The following is an 11,710-nucleotide window of genomic DNA, read 5'->3' on the forward strand; positions in this document are numbered from 1 at the left end:
ATCACAAAACTATTCCTAATCATGATTTTCCATGTGTAAACCCTATGGCAAATGTAAGCGTAACGTCAGTTACGTAACGTCAGTTACCGTCATGCCTTCATTGAAATTGGCATGGTGCTAAAAGGAAATATCTAAAGTGCACATTATTTTGCACACCTGTTCCCAAGAACCTAGGTATATTGCCATATAAAGCACATAAAGTTTAGAAGTCAGGGACATGAGATATTTCCATTTAAATCTACTCCATAATTTCCCATGTCCTTTTTCCGTAACGTCAGTTACCGACACATTTTCACTTGCTATGTGATAAGAAATGCAGTTTGAGAGAAAAACTTTCCACCCATTTCTTCATTCTCATGAACTCATTCATCAATGCTAATTACAAGCCCCAGGTGCTTTCATTCACAAAACTACAACATAAACAATTTCATGAAAATCCTTACGCGTAACGTCAGTTACCGTGGAATTGCCCTTAATGCTGATTTTCATTGTGTATTTTGCCATCTCCCCCTCCCCCTTTCTGAGATTGTTCAGTCAAGTACATGTATTGTTTCAAGTGTCTTTAACTCAAAAGTAGCTGCAAAGTCGGGATGCTTTCTTCAGGATGATTGACCATTTGTGTCCTGAGAGACCTTCCCAGCTAGCTACATGCATTCACATGCAATATGTATAAGGATGTCCCATACGTAACACATTCGTCTCATACGTAACATTATTTCATTGTCTAATAAAATATATCTCTTTTACTATTTTTTCTTCTTTCTATGGTATTTAACTTATCCAAACAATAAATTAGAACTTTCCAAAAGGGCATTCAAATAACCTTAGAAATTTCAGAAAAAACCTAAAATAATGACCTCAATTTGTTACGTATGGGACATGTCATGATAGGACATGAGCCAATTTGCATAATCATTTGCATAATCCCTAAATTTTCATACCATGTCAAACTATTTGATGAACTTCTTATGTCCACATATTAATCAAATATCATTTGCTTTCCTTTGAATAAATATGAATTTTTATAAATGTCCCATACGTAACGCTGTTTCACATTTATGCAAATGAAGCCCTTGAAATTTGCATAAATTTACATAATATCATTTTTTCCTCCATGGAAATCAAAACTTCAACTCATAAGCTTCAAAATGATACCAAACATGTCAATATTGAGCAAAGATGAAATTTTGACTTCTGAGGGGACCTTATTTGTATCTTGGACTTGCCCATATCCAAAAAAGTGATGATAACAATAACAGGCGACGGGCCACGCCTTTTATTAGGATCTCTTTGTTTCACCTTGTTTTGGGATATCTCAGCCATTTAAAAACCTATTTTCGTCAAATAACTTTTGATACTCCTTAGAATTGCATGCTCTTTGACATCTCATAGAGTGGTTTCTGAATATCTTGCAAAAAGTTAAAAGCTACATCCTCACCTCAACCAAAACTGTACACACCCTTTAACCTTTTAACCTTAGTTCATGTTTCAATTAACAAACATTTGGAATAACAAAGATGTGTATTATTTTCAGATTTATTACAAACCTACTTAATAAGAAACTTATTTTATTCTCAGATTAACAAACCTTATGAATAATGAACCATCAGAATAACACCAAAATGTTTGCTGTAATGAAACCTAATGTTCTTATTATCAAACATCTTGGTACACTATGTAGTATATATCTCAGAATTTGTGTTTTGTAAAAAATGAACCTGCAGAGCAATGAACCTTATTTCCTTTCGGAGTAATGTATCAAACACTGTAATAATGCAAGTTTTCCTTAGAAATGGTGCAGGACACAGTGAGCGAATGCAGAGAGATGTGAAGCATCCACCTATGCAGAGACGCTCTTTAAATGCTTGTTCTATGCATTTTCGCAAGAGATCGACATTATGTTACGAACTTACGACATGGCACATTTCTTTTGTTTTCCTTTGTCAATGGCGCTGGGAAAAGATGATGTTTTAACGAAAATTCTGCTACAACTGTGTTTGTTACTGAAGCGAATTTTGTACCATGTACTTCTTGGCCTTAAAAACAATAATTTTGCAAAATGAATTTTTACTTCATTGTAACAAAATTCTGTTAAAACCGTCTTCGTTGTAATGCCAGTGCGCTGTAGTGTTTTCCAAAAAGTTCACTGACCTTCTGACATTTGACCTTGTCTGACTTTACCAATATCAGACCTCGACCGGTATATTCCGGTGATACAAGTGAGTTTTGTGGTCATAGCTCAATGCTGCACAAAAGTTAAGAGCACACAATATACATACGGCTCTCAGATCAGGGAGAGTTACAGTTGTAATTGACATTTTGAACTTTGACCTTGTAAGTACCTGTGGGTTTAATTTGGTTGTCACAGCTCAAAGCTATTGAAAGTAATGGAATGTTTTACAATCAGGGTACACAATGCATACTGTAAAACTAGATATATTCGCGGCATGAAATTTTCGCGAATTGGAGCTGACAGCCTTTTTCGCGGCATGAAATTTTCGCGAATTGCCACTGGCGTTCAATGCATGTAGTGTAGACAAAAACTTTCGCGTGCATTTTAATTTCGCGAATTTTAGCGCTCGCGAAATTCGCGAAATTAAAATGCACGCGAAAATTTCTCGTTTTACAGTATTTGGGTGTTATCAGCATCCAGCAAAATACATATATGTACAGTGTACACATAAATAGAAAATTGGTGTGACATATTATTTGGCCCAGTTGCCTTGACCTTTGATAAACAGCAACAGAATTTTGGGCAAAGCTTATCATTTTCTCAAAATATGTCAAAATGTATCATTTTAGGGCAATTTTACTGTCTCATTAGATTTTTCAAAGTTTGAGAAAACTTGATACCAATCATAAGAAACTGATACCAGTATCAGAATGCACTAACTAAAATGTAGACATTTGAAATTTGACATTAAAAATTTACCCCCGGGGTACGGTAGTACCCGGGTTACCGGGTTGTGTAGTGCCACCTCATGTCCACTTGAGGACAGGCGCAGAGAAATGCATGCACTGTGTGTGCGTGTATATAGTCACTCCCATGCCACTGCATGTTATACGATGCATGCATGGCACGCTGTGCTAGCAATAGCGTGTGCTTCAGTGCACTGCAGTGTAGTGGCTAGCACCGTTAGCTCCAGCACCAAAATAATTTCCACTTTTTGGCAACCCAGGGTACAACCTTTTTAAAAAAAACGTAATTCAACAAAATGGCTGATTTTCATTTGGTACCCCGGAATACCATTTATGTCATACATGTATGTCTATTAAAAGACATTACAATGTACATCAAATCTGGTACAACTGGTTTCTGGAGTTCATACTCATTACTTATTTGAGGCACTGTCATGGGGACTAGTTACCTGGGGACCGTTTCATCAAACTTTTTGTCAGTGATTTACACTGACAACTGTTAAAAGCTATTGAAATCCGTGCGTCTGATTGGCTGATAGCAAATTTGTCGGTGAAAACCTTCGACGAACTTGTTGATGAAACGCCCCCCTGATGGCATTTTCCATGAAAATTGTTATTTTGCTACAATAAAATTCTATGAATCTGAAAAAATATGACTTTTTTTTTCTTTCTTTTTTCAAACTCAGAATCCTTTAATTATCCAAAAATGTTTTTATTTTCAACTTAAGTTGCAATTTCTAGTCAGGGTGTGGCAGGATGGTATCAGAGGTCCAAGGGCTATATTTCTAACACCACTAGCATGTTTCACACAATAAAAAGAATACCCTGGTAGTTGATGACTGTAATCAGGCTCCAATGTTTTTCAGCCCTGTGACGCAAAGATGTGTATATATGCTGATTGTAAAACAACTCATAAGAGAGTACACGTACACCACAATACTACATTGTATGTGTACAGTGCTTCTCAGGTAAACTGCATTGACCATTTCACCTTTCAACTTGTCAAATTCATGAATATTTGAACTTGACTGGCATCTTTAGGTGATGTACAGTGTGATATTTGTGTGATACAAATACGCTAGAATAAATGTTCAGACTCTGGAACTGGTTACAGGTTTTGTGGCATCGTTCGAGTGTCACATTGTATTGTGGCCTTCAATCACATAGTGCACAATCCAATGTGGTACATTGTATGCATGGTATCTTCGAATACACAGTCAGTGAATGTCCAACGACATTACAATCCTCCCATCTTTTGAATTAGGTGTCACATGACAGTTTACAGAAAATGCCAACAAAATGCTTAACCTTGTTGAACTTCTATAACCCAATCTTTCGGTTTACATGTCAAACAGGTTGAATATAACCTTGAATAAATTTGTCTTTCGCTCAAGTCCTTTGGCATTTGTTTTCACATTATCTGACATTATTACTTGCCTATGGTGCATATGTTTACTAACACAAATGTATCATACACACAATTTTTTTAACATAAAAATTACAATTATCAACAGTTACGCTGCTGTTAAACACGTATGTAAATATCAACATTTATGCTCCTGTTGCAAATCTGAACACTTTAATCTAACTTCAACTTTGTTGGAGAACCTTCCACGCTACAACTGGTCTGTAATAACATCAACTATTTGCTTCTGTATGCAAACACATACAGTGCACTCCCGTTATAACGAAATGCTCGGGACCGGCCGTTTTCTTTCGTTATAACCGAACAAATACAATATACAGTGTATAACAAAAACAAGGTAACCACGCATGTTTGTTGAATACTCATCACACACTGGAAAGCTATGAAATGGGATGGTACCTTTTTAATTTCATTTGGATATTACATTTGAAAGAGAGCATAGCATTATTTTTGTCACACAATAAGTCGTACAGAAAATGATAGTTTAGGATTACGTTACAGTTCACTATTCCAAAGACTTGTTTCTTACTAAAGTTCGTTACTCCGAAAGTTCATAATTTAGATATAAATATATTGTTCGTTTTCCGAAGGCTCGTTGATCGGAAAATGAAATGAGTTTCATCATTCCGAAGGTTTGTAAATGAAAAAAATGAGAATGGTTCACTGTTCAGAAGGTTTTTTAATCCGACAATGAAATAAGGTTTGTTATTCCGAACCGAAGAAGGTTTGTAAATCAAAAAAAAAAAAAAAAAAAAAGAGAGAAAGCTTAGTTATTTCATAGGTTCGGTTATCTTAAGACGATTATGAAGTTTGTAATTCCCAAGTTTTGTTAGTGGACACACCTTTTTCACCTTTGGATTAACGAAACTTTTTTTAATGTTCCGATTAACGAAAGTTTAGAATTCCTATCATTTTCTGACTAAGGAACCGTCGTATCATAAGAACCATACTGTATCTCATTGTTGGTTTAACAAACTTTAGTAATAACGAACTGTTTGAATAACGCCAAAACGTAATAACAAACCCTATTTAATTTCCGAACCAACGGACATTTAGGTGTATAAGAATCTGTGTGTTTTGTAATAAAGTACCTTTGGAACAATAAAACGAACCTTGTTTAATTTCAGATTATTGTATTACAATAATGCAAGTCCCCCTCGGAAACTGTGCAGGACACAAGGAGCTAACACGTACACAGTGATGTGAAGCGTTCGCCCATGCAGAGAGGCTATAAATGCTTGTTCCGCTACGTATTTTCGGAAGCGATTCGCATTTCGTTATAACAGAGCACATTTCTTTTGTTTTTCTTTGTCAGTGGTGCTCAGAAAAGATTTCGTTATAATGAAAATTTCGCTATAACCGTGTTCGTTATAAGCGAATCTTGTACTATAGACTTCAATGGCGATAATTTTGGGACCAGAAGTTTTACTTCGTTATAACGAAATTTCGTCATAACCGTGTTCATTATAACGGGAGTGCACTGTACTCAAAAGTATTTGATGTACACAACTACACACTGGTATACTTGGATTCAAACATAGGAAGACACCAACCACAGCATGATGGTGTGTCGATTTCAAATGTCCATACGAGACACTCTCAGTCTACATTTGACTTTATAATAAATAACCCAACTTAAAGGAACGTGACTCAAATGATTTGTCACCTGCAAATCTGCATGCACATGTACACAAAGGCCCGAATTCACAAAGGTGGTACAAATGAAACCATGGTTTAAACCATGGACAAAAACCATGGAGCGCCAAGTGTCGCATGGAATATTTCGTTACGAAATCAGTCATTTCGTTGATAAAATGATTATTTTGTAACGAAATAACAATTTGTCACTAAATGAACATTTCGTCCATAAAAAGATAATTTCATTAACGAAACGGTCACTTTGTCGACGAAATGACTAATTTCGTAATGAAATATTCCGTGCGACACTTTGCGCTCCATGGTTTTTGTCCATGCTTTAAACCATGGTTTCATTTGTACCACCTTCGTGAATTCGGGTCGAAGAGTGCATGCATGATAAACACCTGTCGTATAATGTGCATGTGGTCATTACCTGACACTATTTGTGTGAAATTGGAAAATGTGCACGTAAACTACAGTGTACAATGTACGGTATATCATAAGAAGACTCTTGGTCGTTTCTAAATCCTGCACATAATAATGTAAGTACTGTACGTATAAGAGTATACGTACGCCAAATATGTTACGCACACAAGAAAGGCCGGCCGGCAGCCCGAACGAGAAGTTGTTTATACAGGATTGACAGCGCGTATAGTAGCGCGCGACGCACTTGTAACAACTGATTGAATGCGCACTGCTAGTGTAAACATTGTGACGTCAGGCCGTGGGTGTTAGTGAGAAATTAATGCAGGCACACGTGACTCATTTCAGCGCTTCCAATTGGCTACATTCTTGAACTCATTTTATAAAGAGTACAGTGCACTCCCGTTACAACGAACACGGTTATAACGAACTTTCGTTATAACGAAGTAATTTTTCTGGTCCCAAAATTATCACCATTGACGTCTATGGTACAAAATTCGCTTATAAAGAACACGGTTACAGCGAAATTTCCGTTGTAACGAAATCTTTTCCGAGCGCCACAGACAAAGAAAATCAAAAGAAATGTGCTCCGTTATAACGAAATGTGAATTGCTTTCGAAAATACGTAGTGGAACAAGCATTTATAGTGTCTCTGCATGGGTGAACGCTTCACACCACTGTGTGTTTGTTCCTTGTGTCACGCACAGTTTCTGAGGGGAACTTGCGTTTATTATTGTAATACTTGCAGTTATCCCATCACATTTCACATAGCTTTCCAGTGTATGATGAGTATTCAGCAAGCATAATATGATACATGTATATACGTGGTTCCTTGATTTCGTTATATATTGTATTTGGTTGGTTATAACGAAATTTCGTTATAACGAAAGAAAACTGCCGGTCCCGAGCATTTCGTTATAACGGGAGTGCACTGTACTAACACTTTGAATTACTGGGCGTACAACAACAGGGCCAGGGGCTGCATGCTTCTATAATGCCATGATGCCAGATGGTCTACAAATCTATCACGTTAGATTAGAAAACCGTCTATCCCTCAATGGTCCATGCTAGTATATAAACAGTAGGACCTAGGTCCTATGCTAACAGCAGCAGCGACCCTAGCCCGACCAGACGCTGTAAGTACGCTGTGTGAATACACAGCGACTGGGCTGTGTATATATACGTTGTAGTTACAGCGACCCTAGCCTGACCAGACCGCTGTGCTTTGCACAGCAGTCTGACATACCTAGTGTTTAAACGTTGTAAACGACCGTCGCTTTTGACGGCAAAATCACAAAAAATGTCTTTTATTTTGTTTGAGTTTAACAGTAAGATGATTTTTACCACTCACCCACATCGTATTTTGCTGATGGTTGAGTTGAAGTTGGTGTTTTGTTGGTATCCAGACCTCATTGTTGAATTTTTCAGAGTAGATTGTGCGATGATTCACAAAATCAACGAACTACCACGAACGCTCAACCGGAAGTACCGTGGTAACATTTTACGTACGCCCGTGCGTTTTGTGTGTTACCGGTACGTGAAGCTTGTCGTCTACTCCGTACATGTATTTCTGCGCGTGCTGCTCTCATGATTTGACCTTTTCATGTGTCACTTCCGCTCCGACAAGGTCATATGAACTTTTCCGACTTGCTACGTTGTAGTATACGAGAGTGATTGCCATTCAAATAACACGCAGAAGATGAGGAGTGCAGCAATACGGACGCTTACAGACCTGATTTTAATCACGGATTTAGGTGGGTTTTTGACGTAAATTAATAAAAAATCGCATACCGATTATTGAATGAATATCATAGACTATGGGGATTCCTTATATTTTAGTTTTCTACAATAAATAAAGATATTCATGAAGGAAATGTACACCCACCGCTGAAAATGACAAAGTCTACAAGTCTGCAAGAGGGTAGACGTGCAGCCGCTGTCGGGAACACGTACCGAGTAGGGTTACTGGTTACAACGCCCCGCGCCGGGTCCTACAAAAGTATGCCATCTAGACTCTGGTAGTATACAGCGTGTCCCAGCAAAAACGAAACCGAGTTTCATTGCAATTCTTTGCGATCATAATCATATATTTGCTTTACGAAATGTGTATGAATGGAACATATCTCTTCTTTCATTTGATGCATATCTCATTGTTCATAATTCATGCATGACTGAGTTAGAACAATTGACAGTAATGCTACTAAATTTTCATTTGCACGAGCAAATGGCGACTTTCATTCGAGTTTTTCAGGCTTTTTTGGCAATCTTTTGCAAAAAATGAAATTATAGCCTTAATATCCATTCTTTTTCCTTTCATATGATATCTCTTGCGTAAAAAATGATCAACGCCTCTTTGAGAAAACTTAATTTGAAAATATGCTTCCATTTTACCCAGAAAGACGGATAGTAAATAAGGAGCCAGTCAGCTTTCCCGAGTCCTGCCCGACATGGCAGATAACAATGGCCTTCACGCTTCGATGAATTTACACAAACATGAAGGGAAGGGGTGCTAAAAGGGAATGCTAGAGACGGTTCGGAATAGGATGGTAGTTATTACATGATCGTGAGCTTGCCTGACCATGCAGCAAACCACAGAGCAAGGGTGTTCATCAGCGGAATGTTGAAGGGGGAGGAAAGTAACCGACAGAAAAAACCTTCCGAGCCCCTTCCCCCCCCCCTCCTCTCCCACACTCACACATGTAACAAAAACAGAAGACGACTTTTTGCCCTGCACTTGTACCTTTGAAATGTTAGAAGCGCAAGTTCAGTGATAAATAAAGTGATGTACCATCTCTTTCTGCTTCAATTCCTCCTTCAAAAACTTCACAACCCTGTCAGTGATGAAGGATGAACTGCGCGTAAGGGAAATGTATTGTCCACATGTATTGAATGAAAGCAGTGAGATAACTTTGAAGCATACAAAATCATCAAATTGTGTACAGTACCACTGTTGTAACATTGATCTCCCATAGCCATTGGACTGCATGCAACCTAAGAATATACACGATATTAATCTTCAATTATTGGTCGAGTCTCGTAGCTATTTCTTAATAAATGACAGCAAAGGGCTTCACGTCTCATACAGCATTCTCTGTAAATACCCCCCCCCCCCCCCCCGAACAACATTCACTGTAGCACTGCCATTGTTTTGTGTGAATTCAATGGCGCAGGTGAGCCCATTGTGATTGTCTAATGCTAAGTCGGGAGAGCTGAATATTTGTTTTTAGACTAGAACTCTATCCGTATCGGTAGAAATGAAGCATGTTTTCATGCACATTTTTCTCAAGCATGCGTTAGTCATATTTGACGCATAAGGTGCCATACGAAAGAAGAAAATATGGATATTTAGGTTACGAACTTTGTTTTTTTAAAATGTACCGCTAAAAGTCTGAAAAATCCCCTTGCACATGAAAATTTGATTGCATCACTGTTCGTTGTTCCACCTCGGTCATGCATGAACGATGAACATTAAGTTGTACATCAAATGAAAGAAGAAAAGTTTATCTTTCCATCGATGTATATCTTGAAAAGAAAATTTATGATTTCGATAGTAAAAAGCTGCAAGGAAACTCGGTTTCGTTTTTTCTGGGACACGCTGTATAGTACAGTAGCAAGACTAATACTTGTAACTTTGTATAAAATGTAGAAACTCCTACTGTACCTCGGGTTAACCCCGGAGCGCTCCATTATTGTTGTAAACAGTGGCAGTACAGGTTGCAAACCGTGGCGGGAAAAATTACTGTATACTACACGCCACTAGCTTTGCCTTTGTACTTGCTCCACACGTACACAGCGGAACTATAGTATAGTATCAGCCAAAGAGCTCAGCGCTGTTCGTCGGGCTGGTGGTCGGGCTGGTGGCGCCCGCGCCGCCGCCGAGGAACAGCAGCCATGGATGGGAGCTGGCATGTAAGGTAACGGAATAGATATCTACTAGGATACTGTACCAGTATAAGGAGTACTTACCTAGCTCCTCTAGACAAGTGCAGAGCTCTGTAGAGGCGAGTAAATAATACGAATTAATCCATAACTAGCGAGTTGGTCGCATCGCGGCTTCTCGTAGCCAGCAATGGATGGAGATATCACACAGTCGTTGTGTTACCAAGCCGAATGCAGTCCGTTGCGTTGACTACTCGTTAGTCTTTACCATGTTGTTGCTGTTGTTTTGGTTTAATGGCGTGTCTTGAGTTTTGAGTACTTTCAGTATTGAGTTTTACTTACTAGTAGCAGTCAGACCGCAACGTCCTGAAAAGCCTTCGCATTTATCGTACGCGTATGCATGACCTTGCGGACATGAATATGTAATGAGCTGGGAGACCACATTTTTAGAGTTTCTGTAAATCTAAACGACATAAGCAATCTACATGATTTATACATCGATAAAATGGTGAAGAGTTGTATTTTGATGCAATTCGACCACTTTAAAGGTTATGACATATGGAATATATTTAACGAGGTATTTATAAAACATAAAATTTGCATATTTTCACCTTTTTTGGGGTGGTATACTTGACCAAAGAATTAAACGTGGACCAAAATGGAAGAGGTATGAAATGGAAGGGAATATATCATTCTACGAAAATAAAATAATTTCATGTGGACTGATTCTATGAACGGGTCAGGTTGGCGGATAAATCATTGTGTCGTACAGTTAATTTCTGACGAATATGGCAAGATTTCAGTTTGCCGCGAATGCGCGTACCTGATTGGTTAATTCCCCTGTGATGAGCGCGGAGAGTTGAACGAACTTTCGCGGAGGGAAAGTGGATGCGTCTGTAGGGCCTACTATGCAGTACTGTAAGTATAATTATTTAGGGCATACTTGTGTGTGTGTGTGTGTGTGTGTGTGTGTGGGTGTGTGTGTGCGTTGCGGTGTGTGTGTTTTGCACGTTAAGCAAACTTTCTAAGATTTCATTACTGGTATTAAGATTTCCACTAATAGTTTTGTGAGTAGGAAAACTATCTCTAGAAGTATAGCACAATTGTCATGCTGAAATACAAGAGATAATCATTAGCTGCTCGGTTTTGAAAACAAACACACGTACACGTTTTATGCTCATTTTCCCTTTGTTTGCAACTGACATGATCTTGTGATTGCATGATGTGTCTGATTTCAGTTCTCTTGTTGCGTCTCAATTGTTGTGAATTGTGCATATGAAGTTGAAGGTAAATAGAATATCCTACCGAGAATTTTGAAGTGACCTGATACTGCAGACATTGTATACAGCCAGCCGGCAAACGTGCAACACCAACAGTTTATCAGAGAGCAAAACGTACATGTATCATCAGCAAATTAGATACAAA

General features: G+C 38.2%; 1 protein-coding gene across 1 annotated transcript in view; it reads right to left on the minus strand.

Annotated features, from left to right (window-relative positions):
- LOC139715370 (ankycorbin-like) overlaps window positions 1–10,613 on the minus strand; it is a 51,251-nt gene extending 40,638 nt beyond the window's left edge. Inside the window, exon 1 of the mRNA XM_071626943.1 lies at window positions 10,373–10,613. The gene's annotated coding sequence lies outside the window, so the exon portion shown is untranslated. The remainder of the gene's footprint in view (window positions 1–10,372) is intronic.
- Between the last annotated feature and the right edge of the window lie 1,097 nt (window positions 10,614–11,710).

Source organism: Diadema antillarum, unplaced genomic scaffold (assembly GCF_040938485.1).
Source record: "Diadema antillarum isolate AM-2024a unplaced genomic scaffold, OU_Dant_1.0 scf00000047, whole genome shotgun sequence".
NCBI classification, from domain to species: Eukaryota; Metazoa; Echinodermata; class Echinoidea; order Diadematoida; family Diadematidae; genus Diadema; species Diadema antillarum.